The sequence below is a fragment of the Acomys minous genome, assembly GCF_964271855.1.
Source record: "Acomys minous genome assembly, chromosome: 7".
In the NCBI taxonomy this organism is placed as follows: domain Eukaryota; kingdom Metazoa; phylum Chordata; class Mammalia; order Rodentia; family Muridae; genus Acomys; species Acomys minous.
Genome location: NC_140488.1, coordinates 44816690 through 44844189, shown reverse-complemented (window position 1 = coordinate 44844189; position 27500 = coordinate 44816690). Strand labels below are relative to the sequence as shown.

General features: G+C 45.8%; 1 protein-coding gene across 1 annotated transcript in view; it reads left to right on the top strand.

The window, feature by feature from the left end:
* The first annotated feature begins 3753 nt into the window (after positions 1-3753).
* Positions 3754-27500, top strand: part of FRMPD3 (FERM and PDZ domain containing 3) — a 152040-nt gene continuing 128293 nt past the window's right edge. Inside the window, exon 1 of the mRNA XM_084790925.1 lies at positions 3754-3968. The gene's annotated coding sequence lies outside the window, so the exon portion shown is untranslated. The remainder of the gene's footprint in view (positions 3969-27500) is intronic.

Below are 27500 nucleotides of genomic sequence, written 5' to 3'. Positions count from 1 at the left end.
TCCTCCTCCTCCTCCTCCTCCTCCTCCTCTTCTTCTTCTTCTTCTTCTTCTTCTTCTTCTTCTTCTTCTTCTTTTTCTTCTCCCATAAAATTTATGGAATAATGATGCTACTCACTAAGAGGGTATTAGTGACTATGAAATTAATTAATGCATGGAAGTGCTGGCTGGGGTGGGAGTTCTGTTAGGAGAGTAGAGCTAATTGTATCTCTGAGATGAAGAGTCACTCTTTTCCAAAAATATTAGCAAAGCACCCAGTTTTCAGTGGTGATGGGGCGGCAACTGGTAGTCAGTATGCTATTATTACTGTCAGCCAAGAGACTGTCTATTTATCCCTGGATTCTCGGTTGTAGGTGAATTGGTTGCTTGTTTGTTAAGTACTGATTAAAGACCCAGATGCTAATGAAGTCAGGCCGCCTCCATCTTCTTCTTGAAAAATATTGTCACTTACTAACTTCATCTCAATGTATTGATTTCAATTGGAAATAGAATTACAGCAGAATCGTTTTTTGTCATCTACTTGTCATGTGATTTGAAGACACTAAAGTATTTCCCTTCCTTGTCAAGCTTTATAAAATGACCAAATCAGGTCTCCAGTTAGACATTGCTTGTATTTATTTTTGCTGCATTGGACACAGAGTGGAGAGTGTTGAACCGTCACCCTGCCCTCTCTGTTCCCCACCCCTTTCATTCCCTCTTCTTTCATTTCTGGAGAGCATGAGGAATACATACATATTCTTTTTAAAAAATCAAACACAAACAAAGATACTACCTACATGATTTTCTCAGCACTAGTTTATCTTTCGGACATGAATGCAGCCAGTATGGGCTGCAGCCAGTCTGCTTTGAAACTCCCTTTAACCAGAAGAATCAGAATCAATGTAAATGCCACATCCCTCCCAGTAGGAATTAGGCAAAATAAAATCATAATTGGTATCTTTAAGTAGAATACTGGACTAGTAGGTAGACAATCGTGTAGACTACTTCAACTGCAGGAGCGGGTTTCCCTTTCATCCCACAGGGAAGGCTTAGTCAGAGCTGTTAGGAGATCTACTTTAGGTCACATCACTATAAACTGATTCCAAACAATAAATGCTTAATCATTACCCTAAACCAACCAGTGCCTGAGTTGTCATTCAGAAGCCTTCATACATGCATTATCTATTGACATTGCCCCATCCCCAGTTCTCTCTTCCCTTTACTATTCCTTCTTTACTTTTATTCACCACACAACAGATTGACTAGAGCTTGAGCATATGCTTTGAATGAGGCAGGTATGTGTGTGGCAAAAGAGGGCTTAACCTGAATCAGAAAATGCATGTGATGTCATCACTAAGCAGTGAGTTTCCTTGTAAGGACAGATACACACCAACTTGGGATATCTGTTATTGATAGCAAAGACTGAACTGGATGAGTGAGGATCAGGGGACCTTACATGGGATCCCATCACCTGAAACACCACCCTGAAGGAACGTAGCTAGGCCCCGTCTGTCTGCAAATATTCTTTGTTCATACTGGAATGCTGGTTCCTACTTTTTTCCTAGGTCCTACAGACAGGATGCCAGCTCTTTCCTGCTTCTCTGTGTCTTTTTCTAACTAGGGGTGTGTGTGTGTGTGTGTGTGTGTGTGTGTGTGTGTGTGTGTGTGTGTGTGTGTGTGTATGAGTATGCACTAACTTGGTGTGTCTGGGGCTCCATGTATGACCTCTGCATGTGTCCTGGTGGATCTATGTAGCATCCCTCAGAACATTTTCCCGTTTGACAGTCTGCCTTGCATCTGACAGGAATGGGATGTGGTTTTTTTCCCTGAATGTTTTCACTTTCTCTCATCATCTGACTTTGATAATCCCATCCATCAGCTTGTTTTCCCAGCCCAGGTGCATGCGTGCACGTATGCGAGCTGGCGAGCGCGAATGCACACGCGCACACGCGCGCGCGCGCGCGCACACACACACACACACACACACACACACACACACACACACACACACACCGCTCCAGATACAGGGAATTTCCATCTACTCTTTCAAGGTAGGAACTGCCAGAAAGACAGCAAAAAGTGTGCTCCGTGGGAGGGTAGCCAAATCTGCTAGTCAGATACTCTACTACTGACCCCAAGCTGCAGGAAGCCACAGTACTCCATACCCAAGAGCAGAACTCTCCTATACATCCGGGCACCCCATTCTGGCTACAAGAATCTCCTCTTGGCACTCTTTTCTCTCTCAGGTGCTTCAGTAAAACTAAAAGGGAGGAAAAGAGTCAAACAGGAATAGGCCCTGGTTTATTAACAGACTCTCTTCCAGAATCCAGGGATGTAGGGAGATGGAGGAGGACTCATTTTTCTTTTATCTTAGATCTCCTGAGGCCCAGAGGGGCCAGGGCTAACTATTTCTACCAGGTGCTTCTGGTGCTTGGAAATATACAACTTTATATGGTGGATCTGGTATCACCTAAGGGTCTTAAACTCCATTGCTTCTTCCATTCTCAATTACACCCACCATCTAGACTCCACTGTCCAGCCTCCCAGCTTCTCTGAGTCCCCACTGAGACAGCCCTTTGAGAAAAAGCAAGAGTAGCTTTTCTTCTTGGTCCTTAAAACCCCTCCAGAAGGGTTGATGCCAAATGGGATATCAAGAGCTCTCTCTCGAATCTCCAGTGCTGTACATTTAGTATTCACAGCGTGTCTCTAAAAAATGCCTTGAGATCATTCATCAGGCACTGTGCTATGCCTGCCTAGCTGTCCTCCTTCGGAGTGTGTGTATGAGGTGTGTGTGTGTGTGTGTGTGTGTGTGTGTGTGTGTGTGTGTGTGTGTGTATCCCTGTTCAGGACCCTCCCTTCATCTGCTGGTGAACACACACACACACACACACACACACACACACACACACACACACACACACACACACACCCCTTCACCAAACCAATTGCATGCTCCAAGCAGACCTCTGCCAGCTGGCAGGCTGCACTCTCACCGAGGTGGGCTCCCTGACTGGACCAGGGCTCCAAGCTGCTTATGCTCTAGTGCTGGGGCGAGGCGCTGCTAGAAGGAACCTGAGCTGAAACTCAAGGTGCGTAGGGGCGTTAGCGGTGGTGACCAGGAGGGGAGCTGCAGGGAGGGCATCCCTAGCAGAAGGCAAGCAAACAAGGGGAGAGAAGCAAGGTCAGGGGGCAGAGAATGGAGGCCCCAAAGCTATCCCTGCCTATGCCCCTTCTCTGCAGTTTCTTCTCTCCTCCCCCCACCCCCTTTCCCGGGTTCACTTCAGAAATTGGCTTGCCCTCTTCGCTGACAGCAGTTCCCGGCAAAGCCTAGCCTGAATGGTCAGTCGTGTTCAAGAAGTGAGGAATCGCCGAGCTGGGTGGCGGGGTTGCTGGATCATGTCTTGGGAGATTCTTTCCCCAATTGTCAATTTTGTGTTTATTTTTAGTTGTGACCCGAGCCAGTTGCTGTGCCTTTAAGCCGCTTTCCCTTTCGGGGAAACCGACGCCAGCATTCGAGGGTCGAGAGGCGCCGGAGACCCCCCCCATCCCGAGTTCTGTACTCCCCTCTTTCCTCCCTCCTCCCCCTCCCCCGCCCCTTCTCCCCTCCCCTCCCCTCCCCTCCTTGGCCGTCCGGCCGCCTCGGCGCTATCCGTCACCTCGCAGCCTGCCGCACTCCTGGAGCGAGAGAGCGACGAGCGAGCCACGGAGATGGTGCCGCCCGCGGCGCAGCCATGGAGCCCGCCCGAGGAGCCCGCGCGCGCCGCTGCCAGCCTGTCCGCAGCCCACTGCCTGCGCGCCAGCTCCCCACGTCCCGGGCCAGCTACTGCCGCCTGGCCAACCTCCGTCCACCCCGCCGCCCCACACCACTGAGCCCCACGCCCGTGCCGGGCTCAGGGGCACCGGCGCCCTAGTCCCGCCGCCGTCGCCGCCGCCTCTGCGCCGCCGCTGCTGTGCCGCCGAGGCGGAGGAGGAGAAGGAGGAGGAGGAGGAAGGTAAGCAGCGCGCTCCTTCCAGGGGGGCGCGCCCGCAGGCTCAGCCCTACCAGGGGTGGGTCGTGGCTGTGGCGGGTCGCCCCGGGCCGGCTCAGGGGTCGACGGGCGCTTGGGCGCCCCCGGGAGACAGGGGCAGGGTTGGGGGAGCCCAGCGTCGGGCCGCCCGGAGTTTGCGCCACCGAGGGGGAGAGGCGGGCTGGGCACCAGGTGCTTGGTGAGTCTCCGGCTTGGCGGGCTCGCCTTGGCTGCCCCGGGTGCCGGGTGAGGAGCTCAGCACTGGGGAATGCAGCGCGTTCATTATGGAGCCTTTGTGTGCGCGCTGGGGCTGTAGGCGCCTTTGAGAGAGCTGGTGAGATGCGGGGCCTGGCTGCTGGAAGGTGGCCACTTAACCGGTGTGTCCGGCGAAACCTGAGCCCCGGGGATGCCAGAAACAGCTGTCTAAGGCATGTGCGTGGTTCCTGAGGCCATGTTCACAAGCGGACACAGACGCACACTCACGCGCACACACAGCCGCACCACATTCGCTCCTCTCAACCACAGTCATCCCCATCCAAAGAGGAAACATACAGGCGCGCTGACGTGCGCGCGCGCACACACACACACACAGACACACACACACACACAGACACACACACACACACACCCCTCTGCGTTTGCCCCCTTCCACCGGGATTCTAACAAAGCAGTCACCCAAACATATACAACTATATGCACCCCTCCAGCTCTGCTGAAATATGTACACACACACTTCTTCCCAGCCGGATGCTTTGGAGCTTGGAGTGTGGTGTGTGTGTGTGTGTGTGTGTGTGTGTGTGTGTGTGTGTGTGTGTGTGTGTGTGTGTGTGTGTGTGTACCCGCGCTCTCTCCCTCTCTCTGAGTGTCCCTGAGTCCTGAGTAACTACATGGCAACTGCACATTACTGCAGATCCAGTACCTGCTGCTCTCCACCAACACACAGACACACACTTGGGGAGGGGGTGCAGAGACAGACAGACAGACAGATACACACACACACACACACAGAGAGAGAGAGAGAAAGAGAGAGAGAGAGAGAGAGAGAGAGAGAGAGAGAGAGAGAGGGAGAGAGAATAGCATACTACCCCTGAAGCTACTGTGGACACTTCCACCAGGGCCCTTAAGAACTCCTTTCTGGCAAAAAGCATGCCCAAGTCTTATTATATCTGTGCCCCTTCACACCTGAACAACTGGATACACACACTGGAACCGCCACACAAGCAAACACTTGACACTTTTCTTCAGAAGCAGGTGCTAACCCCCCTCCCCCCAGCTGCCACCAAGAAGCTTTTGGTCACAGTGAAGGATAAAGTCTGCCAGGCTTGCCCCTCCCCTTGGCATCTTGGCCCAGCTGCAGAGCCCTGAACTGGGAGGGGTGGTCCCTCAGCGTCTTGCAGCTCTCGTGGAGGGCGGGGCTGTCTCTGGACTGCTGCCCAAGGGAGAAACTGCTGTAAGAGCAAGGTTCCCTTGGGGGCGCCCTTTTCAAGGGAGGCTGGGGAACTCTGCTGACTCAGGGTAAGGCACCCAGCTGGAGATGGGGTAAGCAGTGCGCACACTTTAACCTAAGGGGTCCCTCGTAATGTGTCAGTTCAGGCCAGGAGCCTGCTGCTGGAAGGAGACCCAAACCTTCCTTTCCTTTCCTTGTGGCTCAAGCTCACTGCGGGTGAAACTGGGGAAACTCCGTTCTCAGCTTTCTGGGAAGTCTTCAGTGTTTCCACTGAGCAAAGGGCTCTCAGCTCTCCCGCAGGTGCACCTCAACAACACTTGGCCATGCCCAAGTAAACATGCTGCGTCTACTCAATTTCGTGTCTTTTTTTTTCCCCCATGCAAGGGAACCAATAATAGCTTGGCCTGAGAATTGAAGCCTTAAGGTGAAATAACACAAGACGTCATGTGGGTGTGGAGAGGGAAACAAGGTTGGCGGAGCAAGAACTAGTGTATCCGACTGATTTAAGTAAAGACACGGAGACTGTAGCCCAGGGTAAAATCGTGACAGAGCTAGCTTCGACGTCAGAACCCCTTCCCTCCTCCCGCCCCTCCCGGATTGCTCTGAGCTCCTGAGTCTCTTCCCCCGCCCCCTTAGACTATTAAGGCGGGGCTTTGCTCCGTTCTCTGTCAAATCTGATGACAGAATCCGTGCCAGGGCAAGCTGTTAATAGCTGATAGGACTTTGCTGCCTATACCTCACAGGTAACATTTACCATTTTTAAAGGAGGTAGAGGAGTGACTCTGGATGAGGTTTTTTCCAAGCACCTGTGGCAGGATCCAGGCCAGGAGCATTTGTGGACAATGTCGTTTATCTACTGCTGTCTATGTTTGAACCTGAATTATGCACGGTGTATGGGGAGGGGGATACATATGAAGGACCTTAAGGCCCACAGGAAAAAAAAAGATTTAAATTTATTTGAGAGGCATTTGGGAAGCACTGCAGGATCCTGAGAAGGGAGGGGCCTATGATCTAAGCAGGAGAGAAACACTGCTGTGTGTGGAGATGTCACACCCACCACCACAATTGCCTTGCAAGTGTGGGCTGAAGGCCACCAAAGAGAAAAGGCTCGAAAAAAACAGGGGATGGGTGTTTTAGGCTCCTGGCTCTGGACATATTGCAGATCTGCGCTAAGGCTGCAGAATAGCCAATATATGGGCCCGAAGCCAGCAAGTGCCCCCATAAGCACAAGCTAATGATGTCTTGTTCCTGTGGCTTCAGACAGTGCAGTGGAGCTTCTGCTAGCTTGAAGGAAAGGTCTGGGGACTCTTTATCAGGCTGCAAACTCCATTTTGAATGAGGCAGGGGACTATCATTCTGGTAAGTGATGCAGTCCACTCATCTTAAGAAATGAGCTATGTGGCCCGACTGAGGGATTTTACTACCACCACCATCCTTTGGAAGCACTAGTAGTAGATTGGCAAAGTGCAACAACGACGACAACAAAAATCTCTGGAATTGCATATGATGGCCATGGGCTAGGAAAGGCATGGGGGGAGGGAGGCGTAGGGTGGATTGGAGAGTGTGTGGCAGGGGGAGGAGTTGGAGTGAGGCAGCCACAGCCCCTAAGAGAAATGGGTAATGGAAAGCACTGGACCAGCACTGCCTCACGACAGTAATCCCAAGACAGCTCTTGGAGGGAGCATGGGTGGGTGCAGGACAGGAGAAGTACCTTCCTCTCCCACTCATTCTCGCTTTGCATAAATGACAGGGCTCCAGGTTTTATCCCGACAAGGCACTCTGGAGGGACAGCACAGATGCAAAGAAAAGGATCTCTGATCATTTTTGAGCCTCCAAACTAACTGAAACCATGAAAACATGCACTCAAGTGCATACAGAGAGAGAGAGAGAGAGAGAGAGAGAGAGAGAGAGAGAGAGACAGAGACAGAGACAGAGACAGAGACAGAGACAGAGACAGAGACAGAGACAGAGACAGAGAGACAGAGAGAGACAGAGAGAGATGGAAAGACAGAGAGAGAGAGACAGAGAGAGACAGAGACAGAGAGAGAGACAGAAACAGAGAAAGAAACAGAGACAGAGAGATGGAGACAGAGAGAGATTTGCACATATATAAACCACACACTTTCCTATCCCTATTTGTTTCTCTCTTCCACTCCCCTTTCCTCCATCCATATGCCTGTATCAAATTTGTAAACAGGTAGCCTGATAAGACATGCTTGGATCTTAGGGGTCCATACCTTCCCCTAGAACCTAACAAACATTTCTCCAGGGCACTGGGATGGTAGCCATGGACACTGAGTAAAGACCATGAGCTAGCCACACCCAAGTCAACTTCAGCTTTTGAGCCAGCCTTGAAGCCATTAGCATTCAAAGCAGAAACTCTGATCTGCCTTCTCTTTCAAGGACTCCTGTTTGCCTCCTTGCCATAAATTTCAAAAGATAAACATTCTCTTGTGTTTTCTGCAGCCAACACGAAGCATTCTCAAAGTGAGCTGATCCTTGCTGTCTGCAGAGAAATCCGAAGACTAAGGGCCAAGGGACAGGGTTGGGAGAAAATGGAAGAGAAACTGGAACACTTTCCTCCTTTTCAGACCGCGAGCACCAACATTAGAGTGGAATATTAACAGCCTAGTGCATAACAGTGTCTTCTCTCTTCTATTTAGAAAATGTCTGAAAATTGGAGTACACATATGGCCTAGGAACAGGATGAAGAGAGAAAGAAAGGTGGATGCCTGCATAGATAGATAGATAGATAGATAGATAGATAGATAGATAAGTGGGAGGGATGGGTAGGAGAGATGATGCGTGGATACATAAATCTGTTTTTATATTTCTGTGAATGAGTCTGAGAAAAAGCAAGTATGTGTAGTACATCAGTAGTGACCTCTCTCTGCGCATCAGTGTCACTGTGGCAGTAGCCACACCCTCACCTCAAGTGGTTGAAAGGGCCATCGGCCTGGTTACACTATCTAGACATCCTTCCACTCATGTGACCCTTTCTTATTCTTCTTTCTTGCTAGGCCCCCCTCTTTCTCTTGGATCTGGGTGTCCCTGGTGTTCGAGTTCCCCCGTTTCTTTTTTGGTGTGGACACACAGCTGCATAGTGGACTTACCTTGCACTTCTTTCCTGGCTATTCCCACTTCTGTAGCACAGACTTTCACCTTGCCTCTGAGGTTTGGGCTATTCCCACTTCTGTAGCACAGACCTTCACCTTGCCTCTGAGGTTTGGACATGCACCCACAGTTACTTGGTGAATGACTCACCTGACTTAAGTGGCCTGCCATCATCTTGGACTTAACATTACACTCAGCACTCACAAGCTGACCTCATTTGCTGCCAACAGTGACTGGCTCTTCTGACCTTACTGTTACCACAAGCTTTGGAGTCTCCCAAACTAGAATCCCAGACTGCCTCTGACTTCCACCCTCTGCCAGCATTGAATATTTATCCTTCACCAGTCTCTCTCTTTCCCCATCTGCAATATGTACCACTGCCAGATTAATATTCAAAAACATCCATTATTCGCTGACATTATGCTCTGTATGCTTGAGACTGATAGCTGATTGCCTGTGGGAAAAATCTTTAACTTCCTTAGCCTGACATTCAAGGCCTTCCCTGAGTCAGCCTACCCCTATGTACTCTTTCAACCTTATTTCTCACTTTTTTTATCCATATCATTGATTCTCAATTTTTAATATGTCTCAAAATTACTTCAGGGTACTTATTATAATGCAGCTGCCCGGGCTTCTGAATCAGTAGGTCTGGCAGCTGGAGTCCAGGAATATGAATTTTAACAAGCTCTCCCAAGTGGTTCTGAAGCATGCTTCCATACGGATCCTCGTGGCCAGCCACAATGTCCAAAGCATGCCTTAGATACAATTCTTGCATCTGTGGTTTTGCTTGTGCCATTTCCTTGCCAGGAAAGCCAAATCTTTTCCTATCCAAATGCCCCCATACTTGTCCTTTAACACTACATGCAGTTGCCTCCTCTGTGAAGTCTTCTCTGATTACTCTAGGTTGTAGTGATCTCTCTCTCTCTCTCTCTCTCTCTCTCTCTCTCTCTCTCTCTCTGTGTGTGTGTGTGTGTGTGTGTGTGTGTGTGCGTGTGTGTGTGTGTATGTGTGTGTGTGTGTGTGTAGAGCAAGGTCTATTGCTTTTCCCTTCTAACCAAAACATGGGCATAGGCTAGACCCAGGAGTGCTTCATCAACTTCTGTTGCCCTGCCTTACCTCCAAATGAAGGGAAGATGATATAAATGAAGGCCCCCTAAGGATCCCTCCCTCCCTGTGCCCACTCCTTCCTAAAAGGTATTTAGAGAGAGAGGGAGAGTGAAGGAGAGAGATATTTTCTCTCCCTCTCCATTTTTTCCTCCTTCCCTTGAATTCTTCTGGCCATCTCTGAAACGCGTTTGGTAAGTTCGCCACTGAGACAATTCCACTATCACTGCTTATCGATGTTTGTCTTCTTTGCATTTATGACCTCAGCGAACTTAGTGTTTCTCATCGTTTGTTTTCGTTCTTCTGCCCGCCCCAAACACACAATGCCTTACACATACCAGGTGCTCAATAAGCATAGCTACGTGGGATTGGGTATTTGTTGGCTGATGTGAGTAGGGATTCTCTTACACCTCTTCATACACATCAGTGCAATGAGCAGCTGTTGAGTATCTATGACATGTGAGGCACTGTGATGGCTGCCGTGAAGAGTCTAAAGAATAAAGAGGATCCTTGTCCTTATTCTTGGTCACTTTTGTGTTCTTTCGTGCCTAGTGCACAGAAGAGGCACTTAATGTTGACTGAGGAGCTCAGTGGAGTGTGTGAACAGACATATGAGTGGAGAAATTAAATTGAGCAAGGACATGGAACAGTTGTGCCACAGAGGAATAGGATAGGTGTGAACATTAAAGCTAGAAAGGTAGACTAGAATATGGTGAATAAGTATGGGATTTGAGCTTTAACTATGAATATTTTCAACCTCTAAACAGGTGAAGAGAAATATAATAATACTTGTAAAATGATTATTCACATTTAAGCAATCACCAAGACTTGGTCATGTTTGCTTCATCTACCCTTTCTTTTGCAGAAGTACTTGAAAAGAAAGTCCAAATGTCAATCACATCCTTTCATCCCTAATGCAGCTCTTAACAGTGAGCGTTTTTCTCACATAACCACCACATCATTCACAGAGCTAACAAAAGTTAGCTACCATCTTTGCATAGTATTATCTGTTACCCAGTCCTTAATCAGACATCCTCAGTTGTCTTGAAACTTATTGTGCAACTGGTCTGTTGGAGTCAAGATCCAAGAGAAGTTCACTCATTGCATTTTGGTCATTCTGTCTTCCAAGGCCCTTTCAATAGTGCCCTTTCTTTGACTTGTTAGTGAAATCGGGCCTGTTGTCTAGCACAATGCCCCACATTCTGCTTTGCTTTTTAGTATCCTGCTTAAGCTTCTTATGGTCATTTCACTGGTTCTGCTGCTCCCTGCAGTCTCTGTAGACAGGAATTAATTCTTGACTTCATTAGAGTCACATATTTTTTCTTTTTGCCTTCTTCCCACCCCCCATTCAATAGATTGATTAAAATGAACTCATCCTGGAAACAGGAGGACCAGCTAAGAGGTTGTTACAGTAGCTGGATGGAAACAGGATAAAGGAGATAGAGTTGAAGACAGAGGAAACTGATTTACCTACCAATGACAAGTGGGCTGAGGATGGAGGAAGGAAAAAAAAAAGATGATTCCAAGGCTTTGAGTGTGCATTACCGAGAGAATAGTGATGCCATCATATGTGAAGAATGAGTTTTTAATGAGAGCAGCAGGAATCAGGGTTAGATTAAAGGAGGAACTTTCTCACAGTAAGAGCCATCTGCTGTTTTTCCAGATAATGTTATAGTTCCTTGAAATACATTTTTTTATCAGGAGTGCAGCTTAGATATTTGGACCCTCTGGAAAAAAATCTGAAAGGCACTCCTTATTTTTAACTATCCAATTAAATCTTCAGCCTCCCAGCCTTGAGAGGAAGGGTAGTATGCATACCTCTGGGTAGAGAGCAGAGGATGATGAAATGCCCTGGAAGGATCAGCCTAGCTCCAATACATCAAACAGTCTGAGTCATCATCAGGCTTGGGTGGAAGAGTAGAAGACTCCAGTGCTGTGGTTTTCTTATAGACCCAGCAGGTGAGCAAAGCTCAAGACCCCAGACTCCTTCTGGAACAGAGTCAGAAGTCTGCACACCACACCCTTTCTCCATCCAACATGGAGTCTAGACTTCAGTGGACCTTAGCAACAGTTTAGGTCAAGGTAAAAAATTTCCCAGGGGCCCCAGGATAGTTAGTAGGCTCCAAGAAAGCACCAGGATATTTAACTACCTCGGTAAGAAGCAATTAGGCTGCTCTCAGCAACACTCTATCATACACTCATTCTTAAATGCCCCTTCTAGTCTGCCTTCTTCTATAGAAGCTCATCTTTCTTCTTCTTCTTCTTCTCCTCCTCCTCCTCCTCCTTCTTCTTCTCTCTTCTCTCTCTGTCTCTCTCTGTCTCTGTCTCTCTGTCTCTCTCTCTGTCTCTCTCTCTGTCTCTCTCTCTCTCTCTGTCTCTCTCTCTCTCTCTCTCTCTCCCCTGCCTCCATCAGCATATATTTATTCTCTCCAGTTAATCAAACTCTGGCCCCTGCAGCCCATTGTGTCGCAAATTGATCACTTAAGCAGAGTTATTGATTGCCCAGCAAACTTTAGGAGGGGGGGTGCTCAGGAAGCTAGGATCTGACAGTAGATAGGCTACTGAGGCCTCTCTGAAAGCCCTGACTGCTCTGCTGCCTGAATACCTTTTAGGAAGAAGGGGGCAGAAGGAGAGGGGATGCTTAGAGGATCTTTATTTATATCATCTTCCATTCATTTGGAGGTAAGGCAGGGCAACAGAAGTTGATGAAGCACTCCTGGGTCTAGCCTATGCCCATGTTTCGGTTAGAAGGGAAAAGCAATAGACCTTGCTCTATAGAGATTCATAATTTAACAGAAAAGGAATTATTACTCAGAGGGAGCATCTACGAATAATGCAAGATGGAAAACCATTAGATGCCACTTTACTTACTCCAAAAAGGAAACATTACATGGAGTCAGGTATAGAGAGCATGAGAGTGTGCGCTGGAACCGAGGTAGTAGGTTTTCCCAAAGAAGTTGAACTGGAGTTGGTTTTTGTATAACATTTGAGACTGCCTGCCTGAGAGAAAGACTGGCTTCCAAGGGGGAGAGGTAGGGAAGAGGCTGGCAATTGAGACGTCAGGGGAAATCAAAGAAAGATGAAAGAAGGTCTGCTTAGAAGAAAAGGTAGGAGTAGAGATGCCTTGTGTGTGCAATATTTGACTGGGGAAAGGGGCCTCAGACATGGAGGGCTTCAATGTCGGGGGGTAGGGGGTGGGGAGGAGAGCAAATTGTTAATGCTATGGCAATCCAAATAAGAGCTGATGGTGGTGGGTATAAAGAAGAGCATCAAATTCAAAGAGTATGTAAAACATTGGTGCTGCAAGTAAACCACGAAGCAGCGCTTTCTCTTGGCTTTGTTTGGTCTCATTTCCTCCATCCTTTTAGCCTCAGTCCTTGCTCACTGTTGGGCTCTGCAGGTCAGAATGCCACTGGAGTTCAGTTGGCTAAGGGATAGCCAGTTAATCATGCCAAGAAAGGATTTGCAAAGGAGCCCTTCATGGTTAAGATCTAAAGAGTAAGCCATGACGATTCTGGCTACAGAATCATAAAAAGGTAACAGCTAAGCTGAGGTGATACACACTGTGTCCCCTGACAAAGAGGTTGGGGACAGCGACTACCTGAATCTGGTCTGTTTCAAGCCCAGGATCTCTGAGAGCTGTTGGGAAGAAGAGTACGTGGCTCAACTTCTGGGTGGAAGCAGTTTGAATTGTCCCAGTGGAGGTCACACCTGTGCCTGGGTTTGACAAGAGCTACCACAGCACTTTGCTGCCAGCTGGAGCCCTGGTGTTCCAGCTGGTGTGGAGAGCTAAGTGAGGAGGAGTCCACAGGTAGGTGAGAGACTGATACAGGAAGCCTCCTCTTCCCTGTTCTTCTGTTTTGCCCCACCAGCCTTCCCCTGCTTGTCCAACCCCGCTGAGTGTTAACTCTGAACAGTTTTCTGGGGCCAAGCCCCCAAGCTTTCTTAGGGTTGGAGAAAGTAGGGAAGTGCAGACAATGTGGTATGTGTGTGATTTTAGCCCTGTTTGACAGGCTCGTCTTGTGGAAGCCTGTGATACTTTATAAAGATGAATGCGTCGGGCAGATCTGCCCAGTCTGTGGGCTCCAAACCACCATGGGAGCTCTGTTTTGGAGGCAGGACCACCCAGCCAAGCAGGCCCATCTTTGATTTTTATACAAATCCACTGGGGAAACAGAGGAACAGATGGCTAGACTGGTGGATGAGCACATGCACGCACACGCAGTAATGTGCACGTATACACACACATGCACTGCAGAGTCTGTCAGCCGGCGGCCTCCATCACTTCCCTGCTGAAGGTTTCTGTTCAGTGTTTTGGTTGCTGATTTGAGGTTGTGGGAGGGGAGGTTGGGAGGAGGGTTGCCTAAGAAGTGGGCAGGTGTCCAGGTTGAAAAATGCTTATGCAGGTGAGGGACTGGGAAGAGAAAATGCAAGCCGCTGACTAGAGGGGTTATCATATTTATTACCTTTTTCATGGAAAAACACACTGGAAGCTGATAAAATAAAAGAGGGCATGATGGCAACAACGGGCTTAAGACTCAACCATATAAGCGTTATGGTGTCTCCACCTGGAAAAATCTGTTCTCATGATTTTGCTCCCTTTGTATATTGTAATATATATATATATATATTACAATAATTGTTCTATTTATCATTCTGCTTCTCTCAGCTGGACTCAAGCAAGTTAGTTTCAGATGCTTAACCATTGACAACTGGATTTGAAATGAGACTTGCCTCTAATCCTACATGAACATGGCCAGAAGTCTGCATCTTGCGTTTGTGAGTTGGGCTCAGATAACTCGCCATGTCACGTGGTTAGCAAGGGTGTCATATGTAATGCTGGCTCTCTTGCCGCCATCAGTGAAATCAGACAATTCAGGTATGATTAATAAAGCAAATATTCCGTATTCATCTCGTTACCTACAGTTGAGCTGTAGTCTTTCTAATAGGTGCAGAAATCCGGAAATCACTCACTGACAGAGATAAAGGAAGGAGGGGATCATTAAGCAGACCCACCAGCCTGCTGCCTCTGCACACTTTCGAGACTGCCACCCACAAACTAGCACCCAAATCAAACTAGCAGCTATCTTTAGTGTTTTTCTGTTCTTTACCCTTGCCCTCTGTGGGCTTCTACACATAGCTTGTCTTGGTTTGAAATTCTGAGTGATTGCTGCAAATGATTCAACTTAACCTTTGACCCGGGCCCCAGATCCATTTCAGTATTACATATTTGTGTGTGTGTGTGTGTGTGTGTGTGTGTGTGTGTGTGTGTGTGTGAACACACATATACTATACACATATGTACTCATGTACATACATATATATATACATACACACTTTAAGATACATATACTCATATATGCAAATATATTTACATTTATTTATTTACTGGGTGGGGGTGCGTGTGCCATGGCACACATGTCCGAATCAGAGGATAACTTGCAGGAGTTGGATTCTAGGATTCAAACTGAGCTCACCAGGCTCAGTGGCCAATGCTTTGACCTACAGAACGATCCTGCTAGTCCTTCTCAGCACTTTAAATTTACCACAGCTAAAACCAAATTCAGGATCTCTTCTTCAGCCCCTCTCTCTTTCTGTCACCGTTACTTTGCAATAGCCCAAGAACTGAGCCTTAGATCCATCCCTGCTTTCTTATTCGTCCATCACTATCAGTCTCCCACAGGTACTCCATGAATCCATCCTTTCTTGGCCATTCCTACCACCACTATCCTAGCCAATCTCTCATAAGCTTATAAATGGATTGCTACATCAGCCTCCTAAGTAATCCCTCTGTATCCAGCCCCGCTAAACCCTGTGCCTGTCTTCCAATGCTACTGCCAAAAAGGGTCTCCTGAAGATGTCTTTCATCATGGTACTCCCTGCTCAGAAGCCTGTAAAGTGCCCTTTGCTTACCATATAAAAAGGGGGCTTCATTCTCTGGCATCATAGCCTGCCTTCCACATCAGCTGGGATTCAGAGTTTGCTTGGATTGGGCTGCGGTTTGAGTGTGCCCTGCCACCCATCCAGAGGGCTTATGTATTGAAATTGAATCAATCCCCTTTCGGAACTATTCATTCACATTGTGAGGAGACGATGTGACTCTGGGGTTTAGAAGTGGGGCATTGATTTAGATGTTGAGTCAGATTTAGTAAGGTTGGGAGTGTAGCACCTGACTGAATACATACTGATAGCCTTATGAGGAGAGAGAAGGGGAGGGAAAGAGAACAACATAGACCAATATAGAAACACACACACACACACACACACACACACACACACACACACACACACTCACACTCACACCTCCTTGTCTCTTGCCATGTAGTAGATACTTTGCCACCTCAGAATCTTGCCAGCAAGAAATCTATCACCAGATGCAGTCACTTGAACTTAGAGAACTATGAACAAAATAAACTTCTTTTATTTAGAAAATATGCTATCTCTGGCATTTTGTTCTAGCAATTTAATAAAACACTAATAATAGAATTTTAGTATTAGTTGAAAAATCACTATCTTACATTTCTGGTTCCCAGGCTCGCCTCTTCTCTATCTTCTCTCTACCCTAGCAGACTTCATTTCATGCTTCCTTCCTTCCTCTATAGTCTTGTTCCTGCTGGTTCCTTTGCTTGCAATGGCCCCCCTTTTCTGTGTCAATATTTGCATCATATTCCCTATGCAACAAGCAGAAATCTAGCATCTGCTTTGAGGCCTATTTTAGCCCTTATTAGCTGCCTCTTCTTCTTTAATTGCAGCTTTCCTTGACTATAAAACTAATACCTATATGTAGTGTGAAACTTTGAGAACATACTCAAATACAGAAGAAAACAAGGCTCCCATAATCCCCCCATCTTTTGCAACCTGAACACATTTCAGCTGCAGATTCTACCATTCTATATTGCTTCAATTTTTTACGTATTTATTTTCTTCCCCCAGCTAGGGAATGAATTCTCCTGGTGCCTCTCTCTTATTCATGTGTCCTCCAAGACATTACAAGGCTTCAACAAAAACTTCATATGCATTATCCTGGCTATAGAGCTACCCATTGCTGAAGGAAGAAGGCACCATGTTTAAGCAGCTATGCTGAAGGTTTCAAGCCTTATGAAGCCGTTATGGCTCAACGCCTTCCTCTTTCTTCCACATAAGACAGAAACGGACATCAAGAGAAAGCTGAGAAGTCACTATACATAGTGCCCTGGAATTCTGCTGCCTCTGATGATGTGACTCTCTTATAAAGTTCTTCCTTCTTTCCTTTTAATTAAAGCGTTTATGATCCCTTTCCTCCCTCCAAACCCTCCCATGTCCCCCTTCCCCTCCCTACGCTCTTTTAAAGTCATGGCCTCTTCTCTCACTAATGATTACATCTGAGTCTGTATATGTTCAGTCTGTGTAATGCTACTTGTATGTATATATGTTTTCAGGACTATGTTGATGCTGTTTCTTTTTTTTTAACTTATTTACTTTTATTTCATTTGCATTAGTGTTTGCCTACATGCATGTCTGTGTGAGGGTGTCAGAACTCCTGGAACTAGAGTTACAGTCAGTTGTCAACTGCCATGTGAGTGCAGGGAATTGAACCCAGGTCCTCTGGAAGAGCAGCCAGTGCTCTTAACTGCTAATCCATTTCTCCAGCCCATTGATGGACTTTTTTTTTTTTTTTTTACCATTTTAGGAAGCTCCTATTTTCAAGGCTAGTGCCTAGAATGAGCTTTCCTTAATGTGTTGGGATTAATCAGCAATAATCCATCAGTATCTTCTTTGTCTATTGCATTAAATTAGAAACCTTTCATCCTGGACAGATTAGTCAGCTTACCATAAACTATAATGAAAGAGCTGACGCAATTACCTTATAAAGAGAAAATGTTTATTCAGCTTAAGGTTCTGGAAATTCCTGCCCAAGATCGTATAGCTTTGTTGCTTTGGATTTTGAAAGAGCGGCGCACTCTGGAGCACATAAAGGAACCAAGAAGTAGAAAGGAGGGGCGAGACAGAAAGGAAGAAAAGACAGGAAGAGATGGAGGAGTCTGCAACCCCCTTCCAGGATATATACACAATGGCCTAAGAAGCTCCCATAAGGAGCTCTTAAAGGTCCATAGACCTCTCAGTACAGCTACCCTGAGAACTAAGTTTTAGTGTATAGATCTTTGTGAAAGTACTACTCATGTTCAAACCACAGCACTGGGCTTCCAATAACATCTCCTCATTTTGGGGGTGAGGGGTGCTTTCCAGACAGGATTTCTCTGTGTAATAACCCTGGCTATCCTGAACTCACTTTGTAGACCAGGCTGACCTTGAACTCACAGAGATCCACCTGCCTCTGCTGGGATTAAAGGTACGCACCACCAGTTTGCCTATTCATTCTTCTTCCCTCCTTCATCTCACTAAAGTGTGTCTCCCCGTTTCCCTGAGTAGCCTCTTCACTCTAGCCAATGCAATCAATATGCCATAGTCTCAAACACTGACTTGAGAGTAATTTGCTACCTGATGCTCCTCACGTCAGCCCTAGACAGGTCTCAGCCTCGTCCCTCTACTGGAAGTAAATGCTGTCCCACGTTTCTGCCCGTGTTCACTGCAGTTCATGACCTCCATCAACATGTTCTGCCATTGACCTCGGACTCAGTCTGTTTTAAGATATGAATATGTACTAGGTATTATATTATTATATTGGAATGTTCCCCTGCTATTTCCTACCTGAGATCTATAAACAACATTAAGCAGAAAGTGTACTGAAATGTACTTCACGATTTCAAAGACATATTTTGAACATTTCTGAAAGATGCATGTTACTATCCATCGCATATTGTCATTTAATTGGCAGCATTTTCCCCATTCTTAGGGAAATTTGGGTACGAGAAGGGACAACCATGCTTCTTCTTGCAGCCACCAACAGCTTTTTAAAGTCAATGAAATACAATACTAACTTACTTAACCTCTCTGAGGCCAGTCCTTTATTTGCAACGTACCCACCTCAGCGGGTTTTGTTGTGAGGATTCAAAGATAATATTTATTCAGCCCTTCTCAAACGGCCAGCCAGCTCGTTGGTGAAGACTCAATAAACGTAATTTCCCAACTATATAAACTATAAACCCCTCAGGGGCAGGGACATGGTTTTTTCTTTTCTGTTTTTTCTTTTTTCTTCTCTCTCTCTCTCTCTCTCTCTCTCTCTCTCTCTCTCTCTCTCTCTCTCTCTTTCTATTTCCCCCTCTCTTTTTAGCAGATGGTCTGTTGTGGAAGGTGGAAAGAACTTCCCTTCCCGAAAATATCTCCTCTGTTAGAGTGCCAAACAGCCCAAATTTCAACATTAATCACTCCTCTGAGTTAAAGTGTTATCTCCAGAAGACCTCTGTTAAAATGCAAATATGTCACTTGGGAAGGTAACGCATTAATTCATTAGCATTCATGATCCCATTAGTGCAGATTAGTTTATCAGATTAACTTAGCTGTCACCAGGCAAACCCTGAAAGCCCTGCTGATGGGGCTGGTGAGATGCAATGGCTGAAGGTGGAAGATAGTGAGAGGTCAGCCCTTCCTGAGTTTCTGGGCCACCCCTGATCAGCTCTTGCCTTTTGGGCTTTGATCATGGGTGGGATTGTGACTGTTGTCTGCAGTAAAGTAGGATAGATATCAGTGATACAACAGAGACACATGTGACTGGGCGGGCATGGCAACAGGAAGCTGGAAAGGACCGTAGAGATTATCTAATCTAGTGTCCCTCTTGAATATCTGACTCTCACCAGCAGGACACTGTGTGCCCCCTAAGGCTGTCCATTCTATTGTTGAAAAAGTCACATTAGAACATGTTGGTATTGTTTGTCTTTGTTTGTTTTTAGTTTGGGTTTTTTTTTGGGGGGGGGGTGTTTGCTTGTTTGCTTGCTTGCTTTGTTTTTAAAACAAGTCTCACTGTATAATCCAGGTTGGTCTCAAATCCCTGAATGCTGGGACTACATGTATGCACCACTAGGTCAAGCAAAAATATTTTTGATATAGAACATAAAGCAGTCTTATAGCGACCTCTTCCCTCCCTCTTTCTCTTGACAGCCCCCATATTGTTATTTTCATTTGGTTCTTGCCATGCAGCCCAGGCTGGACACACAGCTCGCAACCCTTCCTGCATCAGGCTCCAGAATGCTGGGATTAGAAGTATGCACCACCAACCCTAGAAACGGCAGTCACTTTAAGCTGTTCCAATACAGCTACCCATTTTATTTTTAATCCCAGGTTCAATTCCCAGCACCCATATGGCAGCTCACAACTCTCTGTGACTCCAAGATCGGACACCCTCACACACACACACACACACACACACACACACACACACACACATGCTTTCAGGCAATGCACGTTCTGAAGGAGAGAGTTGAGCCATCTCTCTAACCCCTCAAGTTTATCAGCTTCAAAAGTCGGCTCCTAGTGATTTCCCTTCCACCAGCCAGGTCCTACCTTCTAACAGCCCCATGTCCTTTAAAAGTATGCAACAGGGAGGGAATAAGCACTCACATTTTTAACAGGAGCTGGCAAGCATAGGACATTTCTGATGGAAATAACAGTAGTCACTTTACCCAAAAAGAGCAGGTGCTGCTGACTCTGCTTAGCTTACCAGTTGTAGAGCACCTCAGCTTTTGCAAAGGTGGGATGTCCCTGGTGGGGACCCATCTAGCTAGTTAGGCTGCTTCGTAGGCTAACAGAGGACTTGTGTGAGTAAGTGCAGCCCCATAAGTTCTCCCCAGTGTCTCCATTTGTCTGATTCCGTTCAATTGGAAAGCCATGATTAATTCAGAGGAGACCCACAGTAAAGAACCTAGCCCTCCTTTAGGCAGGAAGCTTTCAAGAATGAAATTTGTGGAACTACCCGCGTTAGCAAAGAACAAAATCACAAAGGTCAGATATTTTCAAAAGGACTAGCTGTCACCCATGATGTTGACATGAAAAAGATATGGCTCTGGAAGGCAGGGTTCTCTCTCTCTCTCTACATACTTGTGCCTCAAGTAGCACAAAAAGGTGCTACATACCAGATTTAGTTGAGGCCTATAGGATAGATTTTTGTAAGTGACAGTCACCTATAATGTTTGAAAAACACAGGCACATTACTGGGGTCCTTTTGTAGTTAATATTTTCCCTATGGCCTAGTAGTTGATCCAATGTAACAAATACTGTTTTCTCTAATCATTGCAGACACTGTTTTAGGTTTTAAAGACTATTATGAAAATTGAACTAAGCTATATGACAGTCACTCCTAAGAGTCTCTGGACAAGTATGTTTGAGAACTGCTGTCCACCCATTTTAGATCTTCTAAGTGTACACTGTCATATCAAATGCTCTGAGAAGACCTGTTCTCAAGAAGCCTGCTAATATCACTTAAGCTTTCCAATATGTATTGGTCCACTGATCATCATCTTTCTCTCTTCATCCTTTAATACACCATAGCAACAGATTTGGAGAATGTGTCTTTCAGCCACCACACACACACATCTATTTCATACATGAGTACACAAAACGCCCCCCCCCCCCCAGATCATTCAAGGTTCTGCACAAATGGGATAGGGAGGGGTGAATTTTGTTGAAGGGAAGGTTGAACAAGGCTCATGAGACAGGGAGAAAGCTTGGAAGACTGGGAGAAGGAGCCTCAAAATGGAGTTGAGAACAAGACAGTGAGTGCTGGAGACCATATCCCTCTAACTCACAGTTTCCTGCTGGCCAGCCCTCATAGATGTCATACTTTTGGCCCTGAGTCAACAGTGAACAGCAAAGCAGAGCAGTTTTGGCTGGGCATGTGCCCCTGCAGGGCCATTTGTGGTCATTGGCTTCTCAGCTGGGGCCTTTTCAATTTTACAACACACACACACACACACACACACACACACACACACACAGTGCTTGAATGCTGCTGCTGCTTCTCTCCATCTCCCTCCATGAGCCTCTGGCACATTTTCTATGTCTCTGTCTACTAGTTGATCCATTTCATTTGGGTCTTGTTCTTTTCTCTTCTTTCTTTCAGGGAGACTCAGGAGGCCTCTGAGTTCACTGCTGCCAACTAGAAGCCAGAAAGGATGGGGTGGGAGAAAAGACAGGAAAAAGGACAAAGCCCTTTTTTTTTTGCAGGGCTTGAGGCTGGCTCCCTGAGGCCTCTTAGCAAGAATGGTCTCTTTTGTGGCTATCATTGGGATTTGAGGAAGTGTCACCAACACCTCTTGGGGTCAAGAAATCTCCAGCCTGTCTCCAAAAAAAAAAATATAGAAGTAGTGGCGTGGCCACTCAGAAAGGCCAGGGGTTGTCATTCCCAGAGGTTGTCAGGCAGGAGTCCAGCTAAGAGCTGCTGAAATGGGCTCAGACAGACAGACAGACAAACAGACAAACAGAGACAGAAAAAGACAGACAGACAGAGAGATAGAGTCAGACAGACAGAGAAACAGAGACCGAGAAAGGCAGACAGACGGAGAGATAGAGACAAAGATAGACAGAATATGCAGATGTGTCTCCATAAATGCCTGTATCTGCAGGTAAATCAGTAAGGCCTTTTGATGTTTCCTGACTGAGGAGGCCTTGGGGGAACACAAGGACCTTTGCAGAGGTGTATCCGGATCACAGATGTGACTTGTCACTGGGGAGAAGAAATACAATTTCTGTAGTGCCGTAGCTATTTCCCCACCGATGAAATTGAATGAGCCGCAAGGAGATGAGGGGAGGCAGGGTCTCTTTTTTTTTTTTCTATTCTGGGTGCAAATATGTGTGCTGGGGGTGTGCACATGTATGAACAGTGGCCTCTGGAGACAGCTCCCACCACCTGTCCCCATTGCCAACAGCCGGGAGGCTTTGCTGGTACTGGTAATGCTGCTAGGATTTGCTCACAATGTTTGAATGCCTCTCACGCCAGTGACTCAATGTCCTTGCTAGGCATTTTATTCTGTCGCCTAACTGCATTAAGGTTAGGAAATGGGTTCCCACAACACACTACATTCTCCTATTTTTAGATATGAAAAGCCTGGGCTCACTCTGTTCTCTTTCTTTCTCTTTCTTTCTCCCTTGTGTTCCCTCCCCCTCCCCCACTTCCTTTCTCTCCCTCTCTCCCTCCCCCTCCCACATTAAGGCCTGCAATAGTACTTCCATATTCCTACACAACCAGACTCCCACAGTTTTCTTTGTAGCTTCAAAATACCCTGATTAGCTCGCAATTCAGATACCAAATGCTTCCTCCTGCTGCAGGACCACGAATTCTTCTTCTCAGATATGCTGACATAGAATTTAGCTTGGCCTATCAGGGTATGCCCTTCTATCCTTTCTTCTGATTTCTCTATGGTCTACTTAAAAGATTCCCCACTTCCTGGATGTGGAAAATGTGACAACACCTCTCCATTGCTACCTTAAGCCTCTCTTGGTAACATCTTCAGAACGGTCAAGATTAGAATTTGGTATGGGAGAAAAGTCCACGTCCATTGTATTTCTTTCAACCCTTGGCAGCCTGGTCAGGAGTATAATGTGGTCATATGGCTGAAGATGCTGGGACATAGGAAATGCATTCCAACAATCTGACTCATAAAGTATGGCCTCAGACTTACCTGGGACTCCTGAAGCATTGCAGACTATGCTATGGGCCTGACTCTGAAAAGAAAATACATGAATGAATGAACTTCCTGGGGATTTTTAGTCCCACTTACCCAACAACTATTTCTCGAATATTTCTTATATTATCAGGCCCTGTTCTACATATTGGGAACACAGTGGCACTAGGACAAGCCAATCCCTGCGTTATGGAGCATACATTGCAATAGCAGCTCATGTTTTAAAATAAATAAGGAAAAATAGTAAACCAGGACCAGCAAGATGATTCGGTGGGTAAAGGCAGTTCAAATCTGATGTCCTGAATTTGATCCCCAGACCCCATGTGGTGGAAGAAGAGAATTGATTTTTATGAGAGTACATTCATGGACACACACACACACACACACACACACACACACATACACACACAAATAATTAAAATGTAATAAAGCAAAAATAAACGAATAGCTGAAGATATAGTGCTTTCTTTGCATATGAGAAGATTCAACCTTAGTTTCCAGGACTATAAAAACAAAAGCAAATATGTAATCACTATTATAATGCATTTTAAATGCTTTTTAAAAAGGAAGGAAGCACAAAGTCATGATAGGCTGTAACAGAGAACGACATCACCTAAACCAGTCAGAATAAAAGGCTTCTCTAGCTATGCATGGTAGCATATACCTGTAATCCGAGGACCTGGGAGACAGAAGGATCAGGTGTTCAAGGCCAGCTTTAGCTGCACAATGAATTCTAGGCCAGTCTGACCTATATGAACCCCTGTGTCAAAACAAAACAAAACAAAACAAAAAACCAACAAAAACAAAAATAAAAACCCTCAAACAATGATAATGATGATAATGAAATTAATTTCTTAAAAATTATAAAGGCTGGGCACAGTCCCCAGGACAGGGTTTCGACCACTACCTTTGTAACACTGGCTTCATTTCGGGGAAAGTGAGAGGCATGCCCCTGCTCAAAGAAAGGATTCATAGTGTTCTTGACATTTGGGATGATCACTGTAAGAGGAGATCACTTCAGCATTTTTCCAGGTGATCTGACCAGATAACCCTTCTGGCTGCACTTTGCAAACACATTGAGGCTTTTCCAGTCAGACAAAATCAAAAGAATGGTTTATGAGTTGATAACTTGGAACAATTTAGGAACAGCTAGAGAATATATAGTGGAGAACAGCAAGCTATGTCAGGTGGGGCTGTATTATGGTAAGGCTTGAGAAGACCACTTGGAACTTGATCCAGTCAGCAGGAGAAACTGCCATAAGTTTCACAACAAGCAAATACAAGGAGGGAAAGAAAGGGAAGAGTTCATGTTATCTCTCAGCAACCGCAATTCCTCCTGGTGCAAGTATGGGCGCTCCCCAAGTGTAGCACACCCATGAGCCTGAGCCCAAATCCTAGCTCTGCCCAGTACTAGCTCTAGACTTCGACAAATTATTTAAATGCTCTGTGCTTCGTTTCCTTCACAAGTTAATAATCATAAAGACTTATAATTGTACTTGATAATTATTTAGTGCTCAAAGCATTTGCTATTATTACTCAAGGAAGAAACCGGTTATTGCCATGAATTCCGATTATTTGAGGTAAAGTTTGCTCCTCTGGGAGTTTGAAGAAGCTGTATTACCTGGGACCAAGACACACTCTGTACAAGATAATGCGGGCCCTCTGGCCGGTAATCTTTTCAATTAGCCTTCCATCAGCACCCAAAGTCCCCATCTCCTGGAGTGTCATCCATTTTAATTGAGCAACCATATGCTCTTATCTCACAATAAAAAGGTTGAATTAGGGGTCTTTAGTCATTATCTCTCAGAATGAAGCAGAACTTTGAAGGAACAGACACAGGGTGACATATTAACTTTCTTTTATTGTGTAACAAAGCTCCCTATTCAGGCAGTTACAACAACCCCTTACCTTACATTTCTGTGGGTCAGAAATGTGGTTGCAGCTTTAGTTGGATGATTCTGAAACAGAAGCCCCTCAGGAGGTGGCTCTGGCACTGTGGGTAAGGTCTATAAGTGTATAGACAGCAGCCAGAATGATTGGTCTGCCTTCACACTCACTCATGTGGTTGTTGGCAATCCTTGCTTTCTCACAGGCTGGTAGACGGAGATTTTTCATGCCTTGCAGGGCCATGTGCACCCCTCTACTATGATACCCACAACATGGCAGCTTGCTTCCTCCATTGTGGTTGATGAAAGAGATTGGAAGGAGGGAAAGACTGCACAAGCAAGCCTAAGCTAGCCAAAAGCAGAAGCCACAGTCTTTTTATAACCTTCTCTCTGGAGTTAGGCTCATCACTTGCATTATTCTATATGGTAAAAGTAAGTCTTCAGTGCCTGTTGTTAGCATATTTGTTTTTTAAGGCATCTATATTTGTGTAGGTTTATTTCTGAGTCCTATATATGACACATAAAATCAGATATAGCAAGATGGCACAGCAGGTAAAAGGGTCTGCTGCCAAGTCTAAGGACCCAAGTTCATTTCCCTTCATTCATGGAATATAAGGAGAAAAAAACATTCTGGAAAGTTGTCCCCTGACCTCCATATATGTGCATGTATGCATGCACGCACATAATCACTCAAAAATAAATAAATAAAATGTAATAAAAACTTTTCAAAAATCATATATTATAGGACATGAAGGTGGACATGAGAGTATCTGGAGGAAGGAATTAGAGGTGACTAAATGGATAGGAGGATGTGACAAGGGGAGATATATATATGTGTGTGTGTGTGTGTGTGTGTACATATATGCATTATGTATATATATGTATACCTATATACATTATACAACTATTTAATATAATTATATAAAAACAACTATGAAATCTATCACTCTGTAGAATGAATATATGGCAATAAAAAGTTATGCTTCAAAAAGCACCTACATGCCTTTAGTCCTAGCACTCATGATGCAGAGGCAGAAACAGGCTATGAGTTTAAGACTAGCCTCCTCTGCATAGTGAGTTCCAGTCCAGCCAGAGCTACATAGTGGGACCTTCCTCTGTCTCAAAATAAAAACGTTCTCTCCATCTTTATTTCAAATGAATCTTCAGGACCAGTTCACCTATGGTAGAAGGGGGTGTGCAAAGTTTTATATGACACAAGATGGAGATTATTTGGGTCCTTTTAAGTTGCGCCTAGCACAAATAAATAAGTAACGAGGATAGGGGGCTTAAAGGAAGGAGAACAGGGCAGGAGGTGATGGCATATGTCTTTGATCCCTGTACTCGAGAGGCAGAGGTAGGTGGATCTCTGAGTTCAAGGCCAGCCTGGTCTACAGAGTGAGTTCCAGGATAGGAAGAGCAGGGACATCAGCTAGTTACATAGAAAATTAGAATCAACTGTCTAATTTTGGCCAAGATAAATGGTTACTAGACTTATTAGTAGCCAACGGCATTGGGTACCAAAAGGTAAGAATGGGTCCAAAATGTGACGTGGGTGGTACCTAGAAGATGTTTAACAATCGGGATTGTGGAATATCCTGGGACCCTCCTTGGGTCCTAGTGCAAATTCATCATAGAGAGGTATCACTTGCATTTCCCACAAAGCCTAGTCCTCTAGGCACGGCCAGGAAAGAGGCAGGAGACAAAATGAGGCTTAGGGAGCCCAGGGGCAGCAGGATCAAGTCAGAGCAATTGAGGTGCAGCAGCCACAATTGTTTGTTAATTTTAGCTTCAGACAAGAGGCTGAAACAGGAGGGTTCCTCTTTTCTGCTCAGTTAGCCTTGGCCATCTTGTTAACTCCACACCGCTGCTCACTGTGTCAAGAATGAAAGACTGAGCGAGTTGCTTTAGGCCCCATCATTCTAATACACTGGGTAGAGGGAGGGCACACAACCCTAGGCAAAACAATGCAAAAGAGCAGTAACTGCCTACTGGCACTTGCTTTCCCCTTTTAAGTCACACCCATGTTCTCATTGTGGCTCTGCCACTTGCAGATCTTGCAGTGTAGGTCAAGTTGCTTTGTTCACTTCCTCGTCTGTAAAATGGAGGTAAATAGTCTCTAGCTTACAGGCTTGTTGAGACAAACCAATGAACTAATGAGGATAAAGCAACAATAAAGACATACCCAGCTCCGACTCAGTCCCAAAGAGGCAGGTGTCTCTCACTTCCCAAAGCAATCAGGATCTCCAGAATCTCAGTCTCTCTCCTCTGCCTCTCTCTCTCCCTGCTGTATCTATCTGCCTGTCTCTTTGTGTGCCTCCGTTTCCCTATCTCTCTCTCTCTCTCTCTCTCTCTCTCTCTCTCTCTCTCTCTCTCTCTCTCTCTCTCTCTCTCTCTCTCTCTCTGTGTGTGTGTG